This window comes from Sciurus vulgaris (assembly GCF_902686455.1).
Source record: "Sciurus vulgaris genome assembly, chromosome: 6".
NCBI classification, from domain to species: domain Eukaryota; kingdom Metazoa; phylum Chordata; class Mammalia; order Rodentia; family Sciuridae; genus Sciurus; species Sciurus vulgaris.
This window is the reverse complement of record NC_136466.1, coordinates 111,769,304-111,792,757: the sequence shown is the minus strand read 5'-3', so window position 1 is coordinate 111,792,757 and position 23,454 is coordinate 111,769,304. Positions and strand designations below refer to the sequence as shown.

At 41.9% G+C, this 23,454-nt stretch overlaps 1 long non-coding RNA gene across 5 annotated transcripts in view; it reads left to right on the top strand.

Annotated features, from left to right (window-relative positions):
• Positions 1 to 23,454, top strand: part of LOC306664112 — a 160,331-nt gene that overhangs the window by 131,029 nt on the left and 5,848 nt on the right. For 4 of the 5 annotated variants that reach the window (XR_013764649.1, XR_013764650.1, XR_013764651.1 and 1 more), the window contains one exon: positions 1,994 to 2,571. The exons of the other annotated variant lie outside the window; for it this stretch is intronic. This is a non-coding gene — a long non-coding RNA (uncharacterized lncRNA). Of the gene's footprint in view, positions 1 to 1,993; positions 2,572 to 23,454 lie in introns of those variants that run through there. 5 annotated transcript variants of the gene reach the window in all.

Genomic DNA, 23,454 nt, shown 5'->3' with positions numbered 1-23,454 from the left:
AAATTGTGAGTTATAGATGCTATTTTAGTTTAAAAATCTAAGTGACTCAGTGAGGGGTTTTGCATTTGCTTGCAATGCCCTGTCATCATTTGAATCTTCACATTAAAAATGGGACTTTACATTTAATTACTTTGAGTTATTACCAGCATTAAAGAGCAGTAACCAGGTTTCAAGCAGGGTAAAGACTTCTGTTGTTAAGAATGGAAAATAAATTCCATTCAAATCTAGGACCAGAGAGGCAGTGGACTCTGCTGTTTTTTATGACAGTCACAGTCTCCAGTTCAGAATGTTCCTTTGTCCCTGCCCCAGGCTTGCTGTTGTGAGAACTTGGTAAGATTTCTCTTCTTTTTCCTTTACCAGTGGTTTCCACAGTTCTGACCATGGCTCACAGGGCCCTATGGGGTCTGTGGCCTTGGCTACCCACTCACAGGTTAGTTTGCTCCTCCCTAGCCACAGGCCTAATGGTTTCTTCCTCTGCCAAGTTCACACTTACCTCTGTCTGGACTCTCATCAGGAGCCCTCTGCCCCAGAAATCAAGAAAACCATCCCTCACCCTGAGTTTTGACCTCCCACTGCAGTCTTCCCAGATGCAGTATCCCCATCGCCTGGCCAAGGCTCTTTAATCCTTCAAAGCCCTCATCGGTCAGTAACATGATATCAGATATCTGATGATTTGGTGTCCTGTTTATCTTCCCCCACTAGAATGCAAACTCCACGATGGGAGGGAATAGTTCTTTTATTCACTACTGTGTTCCTGTTATCTACAACAGAATCTTGCTCAATAATTTTTTGTGGGGGAGAATAAGTTAATATTTAATATCATCTTTATTTCTAGAAGGTCAATGGCCTGAAAGAGGCCACCATAAATAGACAGGTGGCTTGTGGTTGGTGCCTCATAACTAGAAACAATGTATAGGCAGTGAGAAGAGGTAAAGGCAAAAGGATTAACATTCTTTCTAGTCCCATCCTGTGGGATGAAATTCTGGAGAATCACCATGAATACTACATGGTAGAGCCAATAGTGCCTTAAGAAATGGTTTCTAGATTTGTCATCCCCAAAGATCTTTTTAAAGTTACTCTCATGAACTTTGGCATATCTTTTTGTCAAAAACCTGATTTTTGATAATAGTTCACTGATTTTCTCTACACTTGTTAATTGAAGTCATATGTAGCTGCCAATCAGAACATCAGTACAAAACAAAAATCACCAGGGTATCATGAGACGATGAGATAATTTCTTCCAAAGCAAGGAGCCTGTGCAGTCTCAGTTCCAATAACCAGATCCTCCCCATTGGTCTGGCCAAGAAGTTGAAAATAGCTCAAGGGCCCCCATTAGCATCTAAAATGCTGTGACTTGCACAAGATCCCATAACAAGTTGTTGGCAATATCGGACCAGAATCCTGGTCTTGTGGTTCCCATGGTGGTGCTTTAGAGTATTACAGGAACCTTTTCCCATGGAATCTACTCACATGTTCACTCTGCTTGGGTTATGTATGTAGGACCTAATGGTAATAATAGCTATAATTGTTTTTTAAAGATAGATATGTTTGCTCTGGGTGATTTTCCTAAGTTTGATCTGATGGTCAAAGTAACCTTTATAAGATGTACCATCACACTCATCTTACTAAGGAGAGGCACAAAGAAGTTGAATAACTTGCCTAAGGACTCAGGGTCAAGATTTGAATCCAGGTCTTTCTCCTTCAAAGAGAAGGAGATATAATGTTCTTCATTTGACCTTGCTGCCATTATTATTCCAAGGATAGAACCCTTCCCCCAAATTGGTAGGTTATAGAAAACAAAAACAAAAACAAAAAAAACCCCAAAACAAAAATAAAAACCTAACCCACTGACTCTTCAATTTAGTACTTCCTACACTGCAGGAGGGAAGGAGATAATTGTAGGAAAACTGTTTAGGAAGGTATTGCAGCGTTTTCAGGACAGGATGCTCTTTTTAAACTGTGTAGTGACCCAAATTCCCTTAATTTTCCACAGTCTTCCTACCTCCGTCCTCATACATGGCCAGCACATTATTTGTGTCTTCATGACTTGGGAGTCTTGCTATCCGACTATTTCAAGGACTGTACAGTCTCCTGGTCCCTGTGCGTCTGTGGCCACATCAGCCTGTGTGAGCGCCAGCAGACGCAGAGCCTCTGAGCCTCTCCAGCAGTGGTCACAAAGGTTCAGAAGCTTTAAGGGTGGCCACAGTTGCCTAATGGATATTCAGTTTCTGATAATGGACTTGTGACAAACACCTATCATTTTAATACTAATTACAGAGATTTATATTTAATCCTCATTGGCTGTCTTCTGAGAGGATGTTCCAGAAAGTCTCCAGTGGGCGAAAGACACCGAATCACGTCTGGCTTTGGGATGTCAAAAGGAAAACAGTACACTTTGTTCTTTTGGCGAGCTCCCACTTAACTGACAAATCTGTTGAGCTGGAGAAGCTTTGTTTAAGGAAGGAATAAGGGATGATTTAATTCATGTGACGGCCTAAAGATGATATTTCCAAGATGGGCTGGGAGACGTCCGACCTCTTTTCTCTAAAGATCAAAGCGTGGGCTGGTGGGAAAAGCATGAACTTTATAAACAAGAGACCTGCATTATTAATTCTAGTGTCACCGTTCATTATTATTATTGCTGCTGTAAGTAGCAATAATACTATGAAGAAGAACAACAATAGCCTGGTTTCCTTTGCGCATACAGGTGGTCTGGTAAATGCTTGTCTGAATTGTCTTCATCATCAGAATGATCCAATGCATGTCAGTATGCAGTTCTATTAGTCATCTCTGTTTCACAAGTGAGGGGACCAAGGCTTAGAGAGTGTATCAGTCAGAGTCTTGGCAGTAATCAGAATTGAATCTAGATGGTTCCAACAAAGGGACTTCAGTGAAAGGACTCCTCAGAGGTGATAAAGGGACCAGGGAGCCGGCAAAGGATATAAAGGCACCAGGAGACTGCAGCCCTGGTAAACCGTTCCCACCAGAGGACTGAGGGGCGAGGGGAGCAAGCAGTGAGTGCTGGCTTGTGGATGAGGGCCTCCTGTCATCAGGGCCGCCCCACCAGCTGGAAATGTGCACCAGCTCAGGGAGGAGGAGGGAAGAAACACCGAAATTTCTCCCTCCTCCTCTCTGATCTGCCTCTTGATGACTAAACCCAATGGGAAGCCAAGGGGCAAGGGGGGATTGATGATGCCTTGCAGATTAGAGAACAAGAAACTGAGTTTCTTCCTCCTGAAGAAACAGGATGGATCCCACCCCCAATTGGTTCGGATATTGAGCCTGACAATAGCACACATAGACCAAGGGGGCACAAAGAGGTTTAATGCACACGAGGAGGAGTCTCTCTGGGGAAAGAGCGTGGCAGCCCAAGCAGTGGGCGAGATGGTTGAGAAAGCAGGGAAAAGAGACTGGCTTGGGTGTTTATGGTGGTTAGCGGGTAGGATTAGGGTGAAGGTTCCCAGACATGCTTTAAATGTCTAGCCAGCACCAGTGGAAGAAGCACCCAGAATTTCTAAGCAGCTTGCCAAGATGTGGGGCAGAAGGTAAAGAGAGAGGAGTGAGTTTTAAAAGCTGTGGGCAGCCAAACATTAAAAACAAGGTGACAAAAGGAGATTCACTAGCAGAGATACAGGGTTGTGCCCCAAATCACTTACCTGTTAAGTGATGGAGCTGAGTTTTCAACCCAAGTCAATCGTGGGCTCAGTGTCATGCTTTTAACTATCCCATTGATTGACTCTGTGACCCTGTGAAAATTAGTCAACCTCTCTGAGTCTTGGTGTTCTCATCAATCAAATGGAGATAATCTCTCTCATGCCTGGCATATAGTAGGTACACCATTTTTGGCAGTTATTATTGTTATCCTTTGGTTTCTATTGGGGTTGTTATTGTTAGTATTACTTTCTTCTCCTGTCTTGCCTATCTCCATCACAGCTTCTGGAGAGACTGCTGATAAAACTTCTCTTTGTGAAAAATCTGGATTTTTAGGTTGGACTCCCATTTCCCTAAGAAGCATATCTTTACACACCAAGCTCTTTCTCAAGGCAAGGTTGAGAAGACTTGTCTTGCCAAATGAATCAACAGTCAACTTTCACTTCTGTCTCCTTGACAGGCTTCAGAAAGGAAAGCTGCAAGACTCACCCTGCAGGGGTCACAGAGATCAAATGTAGGAGCTGGGCAGCAAAGGTACCCCTCAAGCTCCATCCTGGCTATTGAGTTCGGAACCCTGTCTGTCTAAGATGCTAGCAAAGAAGGGCTGTGAGACAGGCAGAAATGTTTCACAGAAATCCTTTAATATTATGTGTTTCCAGAATCTTCTGTCTTTAATACTATTTCAACTCACCCACCCCATGGACTAGAAGGTGTTTTGCATTTAGTCTCTACTTAATTCATCTTTGCTGAATTAAAATAAACATATTAAAGGCTGATTTGTGAACCAGTGGCATACCAACTAAGCCATGGTAGCTTATGTAAGTTTTTCTTTATAAATGAGGCCAACAAATTTCATTATAATAAGGGGTGTTACAGAGAAAAAAATTTGGGCAGCCACCTTTTCACATGTGGAAACTGAAATCACTTCTGAAAAATTCCAGGTCCCCAGACTTCATGTGAACAAATGATCAATTGGTTGATGACACCTGGCCCTCAGTCTGGGGCTAGAAAATACCCAGGCCTGCAAAGGCCGATTCTTCCAGCCTGGGATGGAGGCTGTTAGGCAATGATGCCTATCAAAGTGTTCTAGGAACTTTTCTGGGAATTTTAAAAAAAAAAATCTTTCCTGGGAAAAAGAGATCCTGGCATATGTCCTTCAGCCAGCCGTCCTGTTGAGGATGAGAGCAGATGCTGCCCTGGCTAAGGAAGAAGCTCAATATGAGTCTTTTTTTCTTCCTGCTTTTTAAACCCGAAAACCCCATCCGTTGCAGGCCAAAACAAGACAGGTGGCATCCATTCGAATTGGAAATGAGGTGCTGAGATAATGGACTGTGGGATCCACCCGGGCAGCCTCAAGGGAGTGGCTCCCGTCAGAGGGCTCATTGTTTTTCTCTTTTAATGAGCGGGTTCTATAAAATGTGTGGCTCCTCATGCCACTTTGATTCCCTAAATTTTATTAATTGTTCCTTTGTGCTCTCTCCTTTGCACAATTTGCTTTTGATGAACCACGAGTGTTCATTATGACCGGATAGGACCGCCTCACAGGGGAAGAAGTGTGGCGGGGGGATGATCCCCGAGAGTCTGGGTAGTTCTAAAAGGGCCTCTTTGGCACAGCCCCTCAGTGGGCAGGGATCGTTAGAGCCAGGGGAAGCAGAGTTTATAGGTAAAGAGAACGGTAGATTCTTCAGACCTTCAACTTACTAGAAAAGGCAGAATTATGTGGCAGGTTTAAAGGGCTGTGAGTCCCTCTGTCCCCTTTGGGTGACTGTCTGTCTTCCTCTCTGCCATCACAGGATGACACCCATGATAGGCTGGGAGAGTCAAGTGTTGAGGAAGAAAACCCCCATTTCAGATTCTCCCCTTCACACTGTTTCTCTCTTTGTATACCCACACCCAACAAAACATACTTCCTGGCACTTGGGGTTCAGTGAGGGTTTCCCAAGTTAAGGCAAAGCTCTGAGTTAAAGCCGCAGTGTCTCCTAATGGTGTGGTTATTTTCTAACACGGGTAGTGGTAACTGCTGTATTTTTGCAACATCTATGAATATAACCAAGACAGTGTGGAGTGGAGTGGGTGTCAATCATCAAGAAAGAGCTAGTTTGGGTACTACAGGGGAGGAAGGGAGTGTCTTTCTATTTTTCTGAGTCCCTCAAAATAAGCCACAGGGACCCAGGGTTAGGCAGTATGGCCCCACAGAAAAAGAATGGGGATGCTTTATATCAAGAGTCCCGATGTTTTTGTACCTTTTGATCTAGTAGTTGCAGCTTTAGGAATCTGTCCTAAAGAAGACATATTTAGAAACACAGACAAGATTTATGTATGAAAATGTTTATTGCAGGGATGTTTTCCTAGCTGGGAAAATAATCATTCTAAGAGCTGATTACATAATCCCTTTAAGACGGAAGACTGCCCTGGGGTGGGGGTGACAACTCCAGGGTAATTTGCAGGTATTAAGATGAGGCTTTCTGGTGATGGACGGGAGCTGGACCAAGGAATGACAAAACTGCTCTGCCCAGGATGTTTACAGGAATCTGGGGACTAGGAAGAGCTGATAACAGGACAGATGGGGGTGGGAGGAGACAATAAGGAACAGAGCATCTGGAAAGGAGTGGCCAAGGAGCTGCTGCCTGTCAGCCAAGAGTTCTTTTGCTCATGCTCACTTCAAGATAGAAATCACAAAGAGGCAAATGAGACCAAGTCAGTGAGGCTTTATTAAGCTTACACTTGAGCACAAGAGACAGCAGATGGAATGGGGTTCCCAGGTGCTTTTTTTTTTTTTTTTTTTTTTTTTTTTTTTTTTCAGTACTGGGGATGGAATCCAGAGGCATTCAATCACTGAGCTACAACCCAGTCTTTTTTATTTTTATTTTATTTTGAGATTGGCTCTCACTAGGTGATCCTCCTGTCTCAGCCTCTGGAGAAGCTGGGACTACAGATGTGGCCAGACCAGCTTTTTGAAGCAACGATGGGCAAAGTTCTTACATTTTGGCTGCTGTCTTCACAGGTGCACTGACTGTTACGGTGCACATTTCAGGATTGCTGCACACGTCTCATCTGATCTCTGCTCTCAGCACTGGGGTCTGCACTTGGCATGGTGATCTGCTCATGTGTGTTGCATTTATTTGCACTTGATCTGCAGAAAGATGGTTCACTAAGCCACTGGGGAACATCAGAGTGCAGTCAGAGCCCGGCATTTTTCGCATGTGAGGGCTGCAGAAAGTTTCCTTACAAATAGGATTAAACTATCTTCTCCTTAAAGAAGGTCATAGCTCAATGGTAGAGCACTTGCCTGGCACGTGTGAGGCAGTGGGTTTGATCCTCAGCATCACATAAAAATAAATAAAATAAAGGTCCTCTGGTAATTAAAGAAATATTTTTAAAAAGGTGAAAAACATGGTTGGGAAACTGGACCTTTCTTATTCTATCTCAGAGCTACACAGAAAGGTCCTAAGAACAGAACAGGTTCCTAAGACTGTACTAGATGCAATTAATAAATAGAATGATCTATAACTTCAAATCAATGTATGTGGAGGAATCTGTTTCCTACACACAGTGAAATGTTCTGCCAGAGCCCACACATAAAGCAATCCCAAAGAATGACTCCTAGAGGGTTGCAAAGCCCAGAAGCTTTTTTTTTTTTTTTTTTTTTTTTTTTTTTTTTAATTTGCGAGTGTAGGATGCTGCAATTCAAGGCAATTATAAGGTTACTTAAAGAGACTACTTGTCCCTTGCTTTCTGTTAATACCAGGGTAAATGTTATTGGAAACCTGAAGGACCCTGGCTTAGATGGAAGCTTAGGGATAAATCCCTCACCTGGCAATCTGGTGCCTGATGATACTGCAAGAAGCCTCATGAGAACAAAGCTCCTGTCTCCACTTTTATTTTATTTTATTAGTTTAATTTTGAGATGAAGTCTTGTTATGTTGCGTAGGCTGGCCTCAAACTCCTCGACTCAAATGATCCTCCTACCTCAGCCTCTTCCTCCTGAGAGCTGGAACTGACTCCATTTTCAAATTTTGCCAAACAAAGAGGAACTAGGACTCATATTGTTTTCCCAGTTTGAGAAAGATTTTTTAATTTGCAGATATGGATTGTCGGGCTGTTTGTTAAGATAGGACTACAGCTCAGCTCTCTGACTTATTTCTTAATGGCCTTAATTCTCATCAAATACAAACCAGGCCTTTGTTAACTTATTTGCCCTTGTTTGTGTCATTGACTTTGGCAGATGGTGGTCAATGTGGTGGTCAACAAATATTTGTTGGGTCGGCTTTCTCTGAGGTCTGCTGGGCAGTCTCTCTTCTTCACTGTCTCTGCAACCATTTCATGGGCCTCAACTGGGCAGCGACCTAGAGAGGCAACTGGGAAGGAGGAGCCTTCCAGGTGGTGGGAGAGACTGGAGGCCCTTGCCGGCCTGGAAGCAGCCTGTGAACCCCGGAGGTGAGGAAGGTGAGAGAGCCTTCCCTTCCTTCACCCTGGCCTTGCCCTGCAAGCTGAATACTGCCCTGGTACTGTGTGTTTTTCCCTTCCAGGCTGTATTTGATGTTAATTTCCATCAGGTTGCAGCTGGATTTAAAAAGAAAGTAGGTTCCTGGTAAAGGTGACATGGTATATTTTGCTGTGGGTAAGTCTTGAAGGCTGGATTCTGGTTTTCTATAACCTGGGAGAAAAGTTAGATGTATAAAAGATCATACAAAAAATAATATTAGTAATATTTTTAAGGACTCATAGTTTTCCAGACATTGAGGTGGGTGCTTTATGTGTAAATTTTTTGAGAATTTAATGTCATAGAATGTGAAAATAGAGGTACTTTACTGATTTCTGCTGCTCAGAAGAAGCAAGCTCTCCCATCCAAGGAGATAAGAGGACACTCCTGCTTACCTAAGGCTGATCCTTCTTTCTCTTAAAAAACATGAACCAACGTTTTGGGGCATTGACTTCATAAACTATCCAGTACTTCTTGGCAAGAGCAGCTATACCCCTCCCTCTTGTGAAGCCAAAGGGTAGAAAGACATGTCTTTGTTTTCTAAAGAGGGACTCAAGGCAGGGGAGAGTGGAGTTCCCCAGAAGTCATGCTAAGAAAAGAGGGGCAGTGGGTGGGTCCCAAGAGTGGTGAAATTTGAGCTGGCAGGGACCTTCTTGCCTTAAGACACTATACACAGTCCCCAGGGACATTTGGAAAATCTTGAGGAAAGAAGATAATGGCAGTCATCTGACGTGTAGGTAGCACCTTGCAGTTCACAGAACGATTTGAACTATAGCACCTATAGTTACATAAGTGGACAAGACCTCATTACTTCCATTCAGGTAAGAAGCCAGGAGGACTCTTAGGGTCACAGAAAGAGTAGCAGGCAGGAGCTGGAATCCAGCTAGGACAACTTAGCTTTGGAGCATGCGGACTTCTGGCAGAGCGCTCTGGAACAAGACGTCCTCACTCCTGGCAGCTGTGCAGCCTCATGATCTACTCGGGAGAGAGGACTTTGGTGGTCTGCCTCAGGTCCTGTCGTCAGAAATACAGCAAACCTAAGAAGGGGACTCCCCAGGGAGGGAAAAGCCTCCGAGACATTGGAGACATGCCCAGTGTGATACCCAGGGAGGAGAGACGGGAGCAGGAAGGTAGGTGGTAAATGCACTGAAGTGTTTTAAAAATGAGCTAGTGTCTTGGAGGCTTTGGTTTATCCGACCTTAAGCACCTGTTCATTCATTCCAGACAATGGTCAGAGCAGGGCCTAGTCTGTGGTCTTCCATAATGGCCTGTGGCCCCTCTGCCCTTTTGAAAAGATTAAGCTAATGATGAATGAATTCCCAAAGCCACTCTTGGTGGTCCCCCTTCTCTTGTTGCAAGAGTTGTAGTATTCAAGGGACATCCAATCCAAATGTTCAGAGAACATCCATTTGAGCAAGAATGTCACCACGGAAATTCTCCCTGCATCTACCTGTAATCATGTGGCAAATTACCTTATTAACCACCAGGGAGTCAAGTCTCATTACTTAAACAATCTCACTCTTTTCTTCTTATTAATACCACATGGGTTTTAACTTCTGTATGGCTTTAGATTCTTTTCCTTCTCTTTGGATGTCTTTGGATATGAGCTCCACACAAGAATTTCTGCTATTTCGTGTTGCTGACTAAAGGGTTACAACATTAAATAAAAGGGGGAGGGTCGAGATCATCTGGATAGGCTCACGCTGGCCAGTGACGTAGCAGCCACTTGGGTGGCATGGAGGCCTGAGATGTGTACCGGTGCTTACTGCTTTCTCTCGCCAAAACATCTGGAATACAAAATCCTGTCATTAGACAGTCCACATGTTAAAAAAACAAAAGGACAGAAAAAAAATAGAAAGAAAAGAAAACCCAGTCCCCCAAAATGGTTGGATAAAGCCTCATTATTGCTGGTAGGGAATTAGACATTTAAGGTCATACTTCAAAGGAACTATTTTTATTACAAGAGGTTCAACATTTTGATTTATTGGGCAGCAGAACAAGATTGTGACAAATATTTCCACCTCAAAGAAAAGGCAAATCAGACCTCCAAGAAGTCATATATTAAGTAGTTTAAAAGTCTATTGTAATGATGGAAATTATGTTTCTACTGTGGGCCCAAATAAATGGCTGGTTTAGCATTCATGCCTAGAGGAAGAAATCATTTAATCATTTAATCTCATGGGAATTCTCTTTTAATAAAAAAAAGTGCTAAAATTTTGTGTAAGGAAAGCAGCTAACATTGTTAATAAGTCTGTGTTACCTTGGAAAAAAAGTCAGTACCAAGCAGGACCTGTGACTGATTCTGTATCTCATCTTTAACTGCATCTTTTAAGAGGGACACTAAAAATGCAAAGTAGGTTTTGAGGAATCCACGAATACAACTGAAGAACAAAACATAGGCGTTTGAGACAAAGCTGAAGGAATTTAGAACATACAGCCTCATTAAAAACAAAAACAAAACAAAACCTCAAGGGCTAGGTTTTCATAGCCACTTTAGGTAAAAGAAGCTGTACATTGCATTACATGGTGACCACCTTGACCCACCTCCAACTGGACAGGATTTTTCTTTTCTATAGCATGGAAAATTCAGATTAGATTAAATCAGAAAAGGGCATCAGTGAGAGTGTGCACTTTTCAACATAGAAAATGAGTTTTTCAGGCAAACTGTTGTTTTCTCTGTAGGTCTTTCAGGGTAAAAAACACTTAGCTTTCTAGGGGGAAGCAGAATTGCATGGGAAGAGCAAAGGCTGTAGTGATGTGACGCCCACAGCTCGGTTCCTAGTCCCAGCTTTGCCACTAATGTATTCTGTGACGTTGGCCAAGTCATGTAACATCTCTGGGTCTCAGTTTCTCATCCATAAAATAAAACTAAGACGATTGTACCGGATCGTTTAAAAAGCCTCACGGAGCACATTTTATTCCTAGGAGGAAGACAGAGTGAGCATCAGAGCATGAGATTCTTCTTTATCTTATTCTACTTATTCTGCCTTTGGAGGGAAGTTGTCCAGACACGTTAGAGTGTCTGTGCTGAGATGTGTGTGTGAGAGTGTGAGTAGGCTCTGCATGCACCATGAGCACATTCATAAACTATGGGTGTGATTGGAAATTCTGTAAATCACTTCAGTCTTGAAATGCCATGCAAAGGAATTCTGAAGGCGAATGCTGTGTAAGTTGAATAATTACCGCCACATGTATTTGTTTAGTGAGCACACATTTTCATTAGCTGGAGGCCTGCAACAATCTGAATTTCAGGTTGCACTCCGTGAACATGTGTGTGAACGAGCCTGCAGGATAATGTAGCGCTGAGTCCTTCCACTGTCTATGCCAAGAGCACGAGAGTGGAGTTTCTTTCGATAATTCAAAAGGTGCCTGAAGCTTACCCAGCTTTTTAAATTTGAAGGTGTTTTATTGAGTAGTAACTAAACAATTAGGAAGTGTTCAATGCATTTTTATTCATTGATTGAACAGGATATGGAATAAATTTCTATCTCAGATTGAACTTACAGAAACAACCCAGGTCTGGAGCTTTTTGTCTTTCCTGAGATTCTAGGAACCAAGGAGATGGCGAGTAGGAAAGTAGGCAAGAAATCACTGGGCTGCCGGCCGTACAAACAGCTCTTTTGAAAACATTGCCCTGTGAGAGCTTCATAAATCAAAACTGGTCTCCCAAATTAGCCAAGCACACCAGGGCCACTAAGAGTCTGTAAGAGACAGGGTCTCCGTGGGTGGGAAGAAAAGAGAACGCCAGCATGGTGCCCACGTGCCCTCCAATGGCTCCCTCAGCTCATCAACTGACAATCACTGGGCTCCCAATCATGGACTTCAAAACATTTGGAAAATGTTCATAAACATGTTCAGAATCCCATGGTGTAAGTAAAACATTTTTATAAGATTATAAAATAGAGAAAACTGGCACAGGTTTTGTTTGAACAAGTGTGTTGGTGATTTCTTTTTCTAAGGTGAGGTACTCTTACACAAGTCTCAGTAATTGCTCTGAGGGGGTTTTGCCTCTGAATTTTGGAAAACACCATAAAATACATGCAAATCTCTAAACCTTATAGATGACAGCCTCTGACACTCATAAATATGTGGGGAGAATCTGAATGAAAAATGACTTTATTCAGGCCAAATTTTGGGAAGCAGAATTAAAAAGGAGACAAGGTGATTCTTACTTTGATCCTTGCTTATGTGAAAACACCTTTGGGAGAGTTTCTTCACATGCAGAATCCCCACAGACTGCTCTTCAAGGTGAGAAGGCCCAACCACTTAGCCAAACAGCTATTTTCAAGTGAATGAAGCATAAAATATCATTGGCTAACTCATATTAATTGCCACTATTAACAGCTAAAAGCTTAAAAGGAAAGAATGGGTGGGAAACAAAATTGGTTTCTTGAGATCAGATAAAATAGAAATTACACATGATTCTTTCCCCCATCCTTTTAAGGAGTTTCCTAAAGCCACTGGAAGCCCCCTCCCTGTTGGGGTTTGAGGATGGGCTGGGGAGTCTGAAGGAATGACTTCTGGAGGAGGAAGTTCTGGCTGGCCAACAGTCATTTTCCCTCTCTGGCCTTTGGGTACCAGTTTCAAAGGCTCTCCTTCCAGAGAGGGCATCGACTGGAATGAAAAGTAGTGAAAACGAGAAGTTGGAGCTCCTCTAAGGTTGGTTGGGAAGAATGATGTTTTTCTTCCAGGAAGAGAGAACAATGGGAGGAGATTTATTTAAGCAGAAAGCAGGACTCTGATAAGACACAGTCACGGAGCTGCTCTTCATGATGCCTGTTCGCGTGACCACGCTTGGGGTGAAGTAAGAAGATCAAAGTTGCTTTCGGACAAATTGTTGACATTCCTGGAATAGCCCCAGATTCCTCACATCCCAATAAGCAAGAATCAAGCTCACTGGCTTGTGAAGAGGACCCATGCCAGTCCTCAACTCTTTTGTTACCTTGACTTTCAGCTCATTGCCCTGGCTGACCCCCTCTTAAATTCAAAGGTGGTGACTGCTGATTTGACCATTATTCTTGGGACATAAAATGTCAGGGGTCAAGATCTGTAGCTACAGAGAATCCAGCCCTCCAGAAGAAACAGGAAGAGGGCTTCATTCATGTGGTTTTGTGTTTAAACATGTAAAGACAGTCACACGAAAAAGTTGCAGGAAAGAAAAAATTTGAAGCAAGAATCATAATTGACTCATTAAGCTTTTGAGGAATTCCAAAGATGACAACATACACACACAATCTAAAAACCTAGAACCTTCTTAAGATCCTCCTGGCAGAATGTGTACACAGCAATAATATGCACCAATTTGGGTTTGAAGTCTCTTTTCTAATGCATGGAGTATCATAATACCCTGTAACAGTCCATGCTAAATTTGATGGAAAAGTTCCATTTCACATTTGTAAATTTCAAGAAAGATGTATAAGAAAGAACCAAAAAATTCAGTCATTCAAAATATTAAAAGTGAAATTATTCACAGGAAAATGTTTGCTTTTTAAAAATAGCAAAACAAATATTAGGGAGATAGTTTCTTATAGTGGCAAGTGATTGTTACAAGTCTTCAAGTAGATATGTATTTTTTCTTCCCATGGGTAAAAAGCTAGGAATTGGATTTCTGGGTTACACGTCTGCATATATTTAATTTTATAAGAAACTGCCAAACTTTTTTCCAGAGTGGCACTAACATTTTGCATTCCCCAAAGCAATTTTTGACAATTATGGCTGTTCCACATCCTCAACAGCACTTGGTATTTTCCGTCTTTAATTTCAGCCATTCTAGCAGATAAGTAGTGGTAGCTACCATAGTTTCAAGCTCTAATGGCAAATGACATTGAGCATCTTTGCATGAATTTACTTGCTTTTCCTAAATTTTCTTTGGGAAAGTATCCAACTTGTTATTTTATTGCCCATTAATTTCATTGGATTTTTTATCTTATTGAGTTCTAAGTGTCTTTTGTCATACTGTTTTACAAATATTTCCATCAGTCTGTAGCTTGTCTTTTCATTTCCCTCAAAGTGTCTTAGTTAGGACAAAAGTATTTAATTTTAATGAAGTGTAATTTATTGCTTAACTCTTTATGGTCCCTGTCTTTTATGTCGTCTTTAAGAAATCTTTTCCTAACCCAAGGTCACCAAGACTTCCTAGTATGATTTCTTCTTCTACGATCCATTTCAAGTTAATGTTTGTAGATGTTTAGGTAAAGATTGAAGTTTTTTAAAATTTAGTTTTTCCTCTTTCTCTCATGTAAATATCTGATCGTTCCAGTACATTTGTTGAAAAGCTTGTGCTTCTGCACCTTCTCCATTGCACCCATGTCAAATTCAATACAAATCCTAGCAAGCTTTATTTTTTAATATAACTTGACTAGCTTGTTAAAAATGTAGAGAAGTGCAAGGTCCAAGAATAGTCTAAATAATTGCAAAAAACAATTTAAAAATCAATAATTTTTGATGTGTTATTTTATTAACCACAGTGAGGTATTGGCATGAATCTAGACATACAGAAAAATGGAACAAAGTAAAACCTAGAAGTGAAACCATACATTTACAGTTAATTGACTCCTGATTGTCTTTTTAAATATTTAAAGGAATTTTTTTATTGTCTGCAGCTACAAACGAAGTCTCAAATGACATAGATAATCCCATTTCTTCTCCCCACTCACTCATGGAGGGTCTCCAGTTTCCCCAGCTCTCTCATCTGCCTTAAAGTGTCTAGGTGTTTCCTAATGCTCCTTAAGAGAATTTTCCATTTGCTAGGGAGAAGCATGTGAGCCTAGCTCTGCCCTTAGTGTGTGCTAGGACTCCCTCTCAACTCTAGTTATCCTTTCAGCCCACTGTCCTACCAGGAATCCAACTGGTGTCATGTGAAAATGACCATGTTCACTCACAGTGCCATTTTCTTATCTCCAATGTTTCTGTCACTTTTTAGCTATTCAGGGGTTGAGGGGTATTATGGTTTAGATGTGGTGTACCCCCAAATTTCACATGTGAGGCAATGCAATGACAGGTGGAGAAATGATTGGGTTGTAGCCTTAACATAATCAGTGAATTAATCCTGATGGGACTGAGTGGTAACTGGAGGCAGGTGAGGTGTGATTGGAGGAAGTGGTTCATTGGGGGCATGGCTATGGGGTATATATTCTGTATCTGGACAATAGAGTCTTTCTGTCTGCTTTCTGATCACCATGTGAGCTGCTTCCCTTTGACACATTCTTCTGCCATGTTGTTTTGCCTCACCTCGAGCCCCGAGGAATAAACTTGGTGATCTATGGATTGAGACCTCTGAAACTGTGAGCCCTCAAATAGACTTCCTTTTCTATAAATGTTCTGGTTGGGTCTTTTAGTCACAGCAGAAAATAGCTGACTAAAACAAGGGAAGGTTCCATGGAGCAATAGGAAAACTGGCTCTCCTCTCTGGTTAAGGTCTCTAGGTCTCAAAACAGGATGTTTTTGTCCAGAGTCTCATAAAGTCTCTGAGAAATCCAGTTTCTTCAACTGCTTTTCTCTTTCCTACAAACACATGACCACCCTAAGAGGTGGGGCAGGGAATAGGTAATGGTCTTTCCTCTTTACCATGCCACCTGTCTTTCTAGACTCTTAGCATCGTAGGCATTGAAGAACCCAAATAAATGTACGATGATCCTCAACATTTTCCCTCCTCTTTTAGTGCTTAGAATAAACCATTCCTTCCATGCTTATCATCTCAAGGCCAAGAAATAATAGTTATCATCATTAACAGTATCGAAGATTTCTTAGTAATAGCAACTTCAGCCTAGGAGTAATGATTGTTGAGTGGCATTCATCTAGGGGCTTAAGTAGATCTCTTTGCTTATCATTTTCCAGTCAGGAAAACTGAGACAGAAAGTGACAAGGTTATCTGTGGTTATGTGACAAGGAAGTAGTTGCTGGAGTCAGATACAGTGACTGAGGTCATCACTGTACAAGCTCATTATTTGTTGATTCAGTGTTCACTCATTTAAAGGAAAATCACCTCAGGATGGTGCACATCAGTCTGTCCTGCCATTTGAATAGAGCAAATTGTTGCTTCAATCAAAATGCACCTCTGCCCTGCCCAGTGGTCCTCAACAGATTCTGTGTTCAAAGAGAAGTGTCCCAAGGTCTATGTAGGGTATTTCTTACCATGTAGTCATTTTGTGGTTTTAAGGTGAGATTTTAGCAAGACGGTCTGTCATGGAACATGGGGAAACCTCAAAAAAGGTATTTTGGGGAAGTCATTGGGAACGTTAAGGAAAATATGTGTATTTAGTTTGTCAAAAGGGTCCTGGTGTGTGCAATCCTTCAACTCAAAACATAACCAAAGGCACAATGTGAAGAATATAGTTTTAACTCATACTTATTTTTAGAGTCCAGATCTTACATTCAAATGAAAATGAAAGCAACTCTGCTGTATTTCAGACAAAGCAGTGTTGGGTTTATGAGTGTGAAGGCTGATGGGGGTGGTCCCATGGGGAAGACTTAATTGTAAGCCCAAAGGACTCCACTGAGTAAACCACTCCAGCATTACAGAATCCAGACCCAGGCCCTGCTAACATAACGGCCTGACTGATTTCCAGGAACAGGATAATCCATCAGGAGAGAAAGGCTGTTCTGCTCACTCAGGCTGTACTCCTCATTGATTACAATTCAATAACATTCCCACACATTTGGAGATGGATTGCATTTTTATTCCTCTCCTTTAATAAATACTGTACTCTTCAGAGAATGAACCTCCAGGGACTGACTCTCAGGACAGCACTTTTAATCGGGATTGACTTTCTATTCTGGGAAAGACTCTAGGACTGGGAGAAGCATGATTTTTCACAGCCCAGGGAGCTAGATCCCAAGCAATCAAGCCCTTCGAAGCAAGCCTCAGGGATGGGGAAAGGAGTTGTGGGCAGTGAGTGGGAACTTTCCCCACTGTCGTCATGCCATAGGGTCACATGGTGGGCGGACCCACTGGGCTCCACAGATCTGTCATAAAATCTGATGCCCTTGTGCTTTCTGGACTCCAATAACCTCATTTATAATTCTGTAGACCCTGAGCCATCCTCCTGAGGAAGGACAGGCTGATTTTGACACAAAGACACCCATATCCCATTTCATATTGGAGCATCCCCTGAGGATCTGGGGCAGAGAACATGACTCAGATGAGGATTCATATCTGAAGGATCATGAGGGCTAGGAATTGTGGAAACTGAGACTGAAAAAGTCAGAAAAGGACCCCAAAAATGCTAACTGCCACTCTGCCTCTGTGGCCAGGGTGGCCAGGCATATGCACAGTCCTTCTGCCAGGTAAGCAGTCAAGTCAAAGTTGGCAGGCAGCCAACTTTAACAGGGCACATGCCAGCTGCAGGATCAGACAGGAGGGACTGAGGCAGCCTCTGGCTAGTGCTGGTATCTCCACAAGTGAGGAGGCAAAGCTCCTGACCTCTGCCGGTCTGTAAGAGCTGACCACACAGAGATGAAATCTCTGGTGTCAGATCCAGACAGATGAGAGCTGGAGGTGATGAGGGAAGGGCTCGTTCCTGCCCTTCTTTTTTTTTTTTCCCCCAATTCTGTTTAATTATTTATTTATTCCTCCCCAATTCTGTTTATTTATTTATTTTAATTTTTTTATTTGTTCTAATTTAATTTGTTTATTTTATTTGTACATGACAGTAGAACACACTTATACATTTTCATAGATAATACACAAATAGAGTATAATCTCTCATTTTTCTGATTATATATATTGCAGGATTACATTGTTCCTGCCCTTCTGAGACAAGGACTTTCTGAAGGCCCAAAGGTAGTACTTATTCTCTGCACACTCCATGTTTTGAACATATTGCACACAGACACAGGTTTCTGTAACAAAGTTCACCTTTAACATTATTAAGCCTGCACCAATTCAGACAGGATGCCCTCCAAAGAACATCGCCAATGGATTGCCATCAACTCCTGCCTCTGGTCTGCCGGAACAGTGAACTTTGTATGCAAGTGGCTTGTGAAGATTTCTCCCTTTACAAACTTCCCCTTGACTCTGCCTCCTTCCTCCTGCCTCCTTGCCTGTTCACTGTGGCATGGGTATTCACACTGCAATGCTCCATCATAAAATAAATAGCAGTATGATAGCTAATAGCATAAATATCACTATTCTTTGGAAGACTGCTCTCTGATTATTAGATTGACAAGTCCCCAGGTCCCTCCTCAGTGGACACCTGCTCAGACTTTTTCTGGCTTGCACTGACTTGCTTCCCAGTTTCCCATCAGCAATTACTATTTGACTTTGGCTTTCCACTCTGACTTTTCCAGGAATGACCAAGATGACATCAGAGAGGCTGTAATCACTAAGAAAATTTCCAAAGAGTCTCCTGAGTCATTCTTTATTCCCTGTCCAACCTCTCCCAGGCCCCTAGACTGAAGACCCATATACCGTATTTATCAGTTCAAAGAACAAGGAAAACCTTCTTGAAGTCAGTTTTATTGGGGAAATTGTCAGCTACGTTTTTCACAGCTAAGCCCTTTCTTTTGCCAAGTGCTGCTTCTGTGAATTTTAAACACATCACCAAGATATTATCTCAGAAGTTTTAAGGGGCCAAACTTTTTAATAGAGGCCATGAAAAAACAAAAAAGAAGAAGAAAATGAAATGGGATGCTGAGGACATCTCTGGCCCATGCAGTCAGCGGACTATGCTGTAATTTTGTCTTCAAAAGCAAGTAACACTGATTGCCTCTACCGAAAGTAATTTTCTAAGCAGCAAATTAAGAAGCTTACAAAGAAATAACCCTCAGTCATGGTAGATTAGAAGATGAGCAACTCTGTAGTGTAAGATCCTGACTGATGTATGCAGAGCTAAGTGGCAGAAGAAGAGCAGGAGGCTGAGCAGATTTTTTTTTTTTTTTCAGAGAAGCTCAGTCCCTCCTGCTCCTGAGGCAGAAAGGAGCAATTTGGAGGCCTTATGCCAGTCTCCCTAAGAAGGAAATTTTATAAGTCAGAGGGGTTTTTAGGCAATGCAATCAGTGTCACTTGAAAAGCACCAGGGGCCATCCCTGAAGACACTGCCATTTAGCAGATTTAGGTCAACTTCATTTAAATGGAAAGTTGGGGATTTCACCCATTGATCCAAAAAGAGTTGACCAAGTTCTCAGAAAATCATTCTTCCTAATCCTGATGCAGTACAGCAGAGAAAGACAGAGTCAGAGAATTCTGCAAGGGCAATGGCATTGTGCAAATTCCTTTGTGCCTCTTGGGAACTCCTTTCCTGATGTTCTCTAGTTTGCTGAAATGTCACAATAATAAAGTGTAATATTTCTCAAACACTCATTTTGCCATTTTTCATAGGGTCTGTCTAAGTCTGGTTTGTCTCCATCCAAGGCATGTTGAGGCTTGGTCCCTAATATAACTGTATTGAGAGGCAGTGGGCCCTTAAGAGATGACTAGGTCTTTAAGAGGGATTAATGCCTTTCTCCCAGAACTGGTTAATTTCAGCAAGAGTGAGTACATAAAATGAATTATAAAGTAAGCCTGCCCCTTGTATTTTTGACTCTTCACTTGCACTTATACTTTCTACCACTAGTTGAAGGAACTCAAGGTCATTTCCTAATGTGACCTCTGGATATTGACTTCCCAGTCTCCAGAACTGTGAGTCAGAATAAACCTCCTTTCTTCACATATTACCCACTCTCAAGTATTCTGCTATAACAACAGGGAATGGACTAAGATAACTTCACATTTACTTTATAAACACCTTTATAACAACTCCATATAGTAAGTTTTGTGGTTATACCCATTTTGCAGATGAGAAATCTAAGGTATAGAAAAGTTAAACAGTGCCCACCCCCAACAAGGTGTCATAGCTACTAAGAATGTCATAGAAGAGATTTAACTGGAGCTTGAGCTCTTGACCCCCATGTGTGTTTATATTGATGTCTTTGGCCTGGGAGCTTTCTATTGCCTCCTATGAATCTGGCTATGTTACATACGTACATATCCCATCTCCAGAACTTTCCTAGGCCTCTCTGAGCCTCCATCCCCAGGTTATATCTGTCTCATGACCAGGAAGAGCTGAAACTCACCTGCTTATAGCCAGATATCACTTTCCTTCTTATATTTGCTTCCTATCGTTAACATTTTTACTTTTGAAATTTTAAAATGAGACAATCCAATTAATAATAAATCTAGCATTTGCATTTGTTCAGTGCCCCGCACTGTTATAAGCACTTTATATGAATGAACTCATTTAATTTTTCTAACAACCCCATGAAGTAGATGTTGTTATTTATCCCATTTTGCAGGAGAGGAAACCAGAATTTACCAGATTACAGCTGGTAAACCAGGGAGATAGAGTTTAGCTCAGGCATCTGGGCTTCAGTCATGTCCTAAATACTGAATCCTACTGCCTCTCAGCTATTGTATCAACAAATTCTCATTTATTCTATCTCCCAGGCTCAAAACCCTGGTAGCAGGCACCAATTCTTCTCATATATCGTCATCAAATACTTTTCTTAACTTCCCCCAACATCTTCTTGCTTGTACCATGGTTCTCGGCTGCATTCTCTTTCACCATTAAATAGCAGACCTTCATCGACTCTTAGAGCATTATGTCAGTGGCCTTCTAACTAGCCATCCCACCTCCAATTTCTCTTTCCTTTATCCATCCTAAAAATTGCTACCACCTCAATCTTGCCAGAACACTGCTTTATATACATCCTGTGCTTCCTCAGAAATACTATTTTGCTTCTCAAGTAAAGTTTGGATTGTTAAATTTAGATCTCCACCATCTGCAAAAAGGACTAGCAAACTATGGCCCATGGGCCAAGCCCAGCCCATGGCCTGTTTGAATTTACCCCACAAGGTAAGAATGATTCTTAAATTTTTCAATGGTTTAAAAAAGTCAAAGAAGAATAATATTCTTTGATAAAATGAAAATGATGTACAATTCAAATTTCAGTGTCCCTAAATAAAGTTTACTGGCACATATTCACCATCAATTTTCACTCACTTTCTGGGGATACTTTTGAGCTACAATGGCTGAATTGAATGGCTACAACAGAGACCATGTGACCTGTAAGCCCAAAGTTACTATAGCCCTTTATAGAAAAAGTTTGCTGACCTCTGCTATGAGTTGTAGGTTTTTTTTTTTTTCCTCTGCACAAACTGGTGTTCTTACCCTTCTTGAAGACATATTAGATATTTTCCTTCCTTAGAACTTTTGCTCCTCTTGTCCTTTGACTGAGGTTGGGGATTGGCAAATCTTTTCTGTAAAGATCCAGGTAGCAAATACAACTGGGACTCTCCTGCTCTGCTAATTGGAATGTATGTTGGTCCAAATACTTTGAATACTTCCTAGTAGTATCCACTGGAGCTGAGCATAAATATACCTTATATGACAGAGATTATACTTCTTGGTATATACCCAAGAGAAATAAATTCTTTTAAATGCACACCAAAAGACAGGTGCACTAAAGTTCATTGCAGCATTATTAATAATAAACCCCAACTGGAAAATATCTAAAGGATTCCAAACAGGAAAAATGTAAATATACTATGGTACATTTAATTAAAGAATACCATAAATAGCAGTAAAAAAGAGAAAATTATTTTTGCATAACATTGTGTATAAGTATCACATACAAAATGTTGAACAAAAGAAACCAGACACCAAAGAATATGTACTGCATGATTCCATTTGTTATGAAGGTCATAAACCATAGGAGGCAGCTATGATATTAGAAGTCAGGCTGGTGGTGTCCTATCTTGGGTTCCCCAGGAAGCAGAGATTTGTGTGCTTAGGGTTGTGAGGGTAGGGTCAGCACCTGTGAGGGAATGAAGAACATTGGATAGGGCAGAGGGAGAAGGTCACCTGTGATGAAGTCACAGCAAAGGCCTTTGTTAACCTAGGGGACAGCTCCAGCTCTGGAACTGCTTTGGCTCCTTAGGTTGATTCAATTGGGGTGAAGGGGCTGGGCCTCTGCATCCTGGTCATTTAAACATCCACCACTCATTGGATGTGGAATGTCCCTGGAAGGTTGCAGGACCTTGGGTAAGGTTCTCTCCATCCAGGGAGTCTTAGAGAGGGACTAGGCTGAGAGCTGTTGGCCACTGTCCTCCCAGGACTGTGGGATGAATGCTTGGTCCTGGGGAGAGATCTGGAGGACACAATAAACAACCACAGCTAGTGATGACCTCTCAGTAGAGGTAGCAAGTAGAAGGGGACACCCAACTGGGGGTCCCTAAGGGACTGGTGATACCCTGCTTATCCAAATGGTGGTTATAAGGAGGAACATTCATTTGTAAGCATTTATGTCCATGAATTTTGTACTTTTTAATGTATATCAATAAAAATATTTAAGAATGAAGAGAGGGAGTGAGAGAGACTGTCAGAAGTTGCTGAAAAGCCAAGAAGGATGAGGACTATAAAATGTTCCTCAAATTTTATAGCAAGGTGACCCTAATGACTAGTCACCTGACCAGGGGGAAGTTGGGTAGGAAGGATGGAGTGAGATGGGAAGAAATAGAAAGGGAGTGTGGTTCACATGTTAACCCAAGAATAGTGGTAGAGGTGCAAGAAGGAGCCCAGTGAGGATTCTGTTTTGAATGGAAAATTCTTGACCTCTTAAAGATCCTTTGAGAAGTATCCAGTGGAGAGGAAGTGGTTACCCATATTGGAAAGACAAGGGGCAGTCGGTGGGGGAAGAAGTTACAAAGAATGTGGAAGGGAGCAGCTCAATGCACAGCCTTATAGGAGGAGGGCATTGTAGCCTCTGATGGCACCCACTGTTCAGACCACTCATCTGGTCCTTATCACAAGACGCCTCGAGCTGTTGTGTCTCAGGTCATGTGAATGATTTTTATCTTTCAATGAAATCCTCATGAGAACCACGACTAAGAGCTCCTGGTCCCCACTGGTTCTTTAGCACGATGCTCTGTTCACTAGAAATTTAACAAGTGTGCTGCCAGGGCAGGAGATGCTGACACTCAGGATGGAAATACAAAAAGGAGGGTGGGAAGATGAAAAGAGCATGTCCATATTTTGGATCTGATGTGGAGCTTAAAGCAAGATGATGACAAAGAGTTGGGCAGAGAATCCCCTTGGAATAAACTGATATTTTTCTGTTGTCTGGTTTCCTTGGTGCAGTTTAAAGAAGATGGACTGGAAAGTGCAGGGCAGTGGCCAAAGCAGGATGTCCCCAGCTGTGCAACTAAGATGCAATTCTCTGTTTGATCCCTCTTGCAGGACTGTGGCACAGCCCTTTCCTACCCTTCAAAGTGCTTTCACCATTTACAGAAAACAAGCTCAGAGAATTTAAGCAGCTCATCCCAAAATCCCCTGGCTCTGGGCAGA